Raw genomic sequence first — 3,015 nt, forward strand, 5'->3', positions numbered from 1 at the left:
TATATATATATAATATATATATATATATATATATATATATATATATATATATATATATTACGTTGTACAGGGGATTAAAGAATTCGATTAATTATTTCCCTGGTAGATCCTCGACAAACTGTTTAACGAATAAATACGTCCACTAGCAGAATGAATGTTCACATAGATGTGTATGTACCATTATGTGCATTTATGAATGTTAGACTCGTTACCCCTCAAGTTTTAAAACACTGAATGGTTCGGAAATCCCATTCGTTTTTTCTATTATTTTTTCTTTTAAGTTTTTTATCCATTTATAATCGGACACATTTTTTTTTTTAATTTAGAAAAAGCCTTGTCCATAACAGTCATAACTTGTTTGTGTGTGTGTGTGTGTGCGTGTGTGTATGTGATTCATCTGGGTTTTTGGATCACGTGTTGGACTTGTGATCGACAGCTGTTTCCCTCCCGGAAGAGAGCTCAGAGCTCGTATGATCGATCTATGGGTAATGCTGTGACCTTACACGCACACACACACACAGCTCCCCGTCTACAAGAGTTGAAGTAACGACTCGAAGTGCAGCGATGCTGAAATTATTTCAGCCCTGGCAGGATTCGAACCTGGACCGCTGTAGTGACAGTCGGGGACTCTTCCAACCGCGCCACCGAGTGTGAGTGTGTGTGTGTGTATGTGAAAAGAACATGCTTGGTATATGTGTATATATATAAATATATATATATATATATATATATATATATATATATATATATATATATATATATATATATACACACACATTAGGATACATCCTGCCACGGGTAGCCTTGACAAGTAGTAGACACCATATTACCCACAGACAAAGCCAGCTAGTTCATGGAGTCCTTCCTGTGAACCTCCGCAGACTTCACTGTGGCCAAAGTCTAACTGTTTTATTCAGTCGATGGAAGAAAGAAGTAAATTGGGCTAACTATTACCACCAACGGAGTCCCTCGGTCAACGGCCGAGCTTGTGATCTTGGCAAAGCGGGTTGCCATCTCCTCCTCTCCCCCTCCCTTCCCCTCCCCCTCAGTTCTTCTTCCCCCGTCTCCCTTTCTCCCCTCTCCTCCTCTCCCTCATTCCTTGCTCTTCCCCCTGAGTATTCACACTCGTTCCTCTACCAGTTATACCACATCTGGCTTCCATATTATCAATGAAAATTAAGATTATTATCACTAAGAGTATTATCCAATTCTCGCTGCACTGCAATTACATTTCAAATCATTATCATAACAACTTATGGAATGCTAATGAAGCAAAATGATTATACGAGACTACCAGTTATGAATTCATTTGCACCAACATAGGCGTAGATACGCAGACACGCAGTGTGCGCTCGCGCACGCACACACACCTACACACACACACACACACACACACACACACACACACACACACACACATGCACGCATACACCGAAAAATTGTAGGCAGGACCTAAAAATAAAGACAACTTGGAACTGTCGAAATTTGAAAAAGAATAAACGAAGGTGTGATAGGATCAATATTTTGAACTGTGGAAGGAGTGGACATCATTGACAAAGTATACTTTTTATTGTGGGGAGGAAGAAGAATCGGGACATAGAAATAAACGTAGAAATACGTTGTTTTTTTTTAAGACATGAGGACGTTTTTTTTTTCTTCTTCTTTTTACAGATGTATTGATTCAGCACCAACACCATTTTAACCAAAATGGAGAATGAAAAGTATCTTGTGACACTGGGATTGGTAATGCGATCATTTGATTTCAAAATTCCAGGTATCATTAGCCAGTTTTATAGTTTACTGGTTCACCCACTCTTGTTGTTTCTATGCGATCGCCAAATATCATTAAATTCATTAATACACAGTGAGTCACAAAACTCGTACTTAATATGAGAAACAAAACATACGAAAACCGCTTAAAACATTTGAATCTTTTCTAAAAAGGCAGACATTCGGAGGGATTATTAACGCAAGCCTTTAATATTCTAAAGGGAATTGATAGCATCAAAATGAAGAAAAAATACACTAAGTGTAATCAAACGAGAAATAATGATCAAATTGCTTTGTAGTTGTCAAGTTGTATGTACAATCAATTTTCCCAACTGCGTTGTCAGTGAATGGAAGTTTGTAGCCACATCTGTTAAGCGTATTATAGTTAGATTTTTTTTAATCAATTGCATGAATGTTTTTGTTTTTATCCGACCTCTATGGATCGAATTTGAAACAAAGTTCGACTTGTAGAATATACGATGACGGAGTATATGAGTATAGCAGTCCTGTATGTATGTGTGTATGTATTTATATATATATATATATATATATATATATATATATATATATATATATATATATATACATAATAAATTCTATTAGGTGAACCCACACCACACAAACACGGGTGTACGAACACGCACACACACGCGCGGGCAAGCGCGTACGGACGCGCGCGCGTGCAAACACGTACCGACGCGCGCGCGTGCAAACACGTACCCACGCGCGCGCGGGCAAGCACGTACACTTACAGATGCACAACAGCAACACGTACACAACTGCCCGCACACTAGACAAACAGAATGCACATGTTGGCGCTGATCCACAAAGGGTAGTGAATACAGCCAAAGTATTTAGAAAATTTAAAAGAAAATACCGCAATAATTTCCCTAAGATTCAGATCAATTTAATCTCTACACTCTAGAACCGAAGTTAATCATTACCTCGAAACGTATCGGAAAACAAATCTTTCTTTAGCATTTAGTCAAAATAAATATTTAACAAAACAACGCCAATAAGGTACGGTTTGGCTCCTCCTCGTCCGGCCGAAATATCCCGAGCTGTGTTTAAAAAAAAACAAAAAAATAACAGACGTTAACATCATTTTGAATTCTATATATGTTGTCATCGTCTTCGTTGTCGATAACCGACGCTTCTATGCGAAGGGTTGGTTTATTTACGTTAGAACAAGGTAGGATACGTCTTGCTAGATATTGGCTGGGATTTTTGAGAATTCGAGTAATG

Source organism: Oratosquilla oratoria, chromosome 1 (assembly GCF_046742065.1).
Source record: "Oratosquilla oratoria isolate Oo_2021 chromosome 1, ASM4674206v1, whole genome shotgun sequence".
Taxonomy (NCBI): domain Eukaryota; kingdom Metazoa; phylum Arthropoda; class Malacostraca; order Stomatopoda; family Squillidae; genus Oratosquilla; species Oratosquilla oratoria.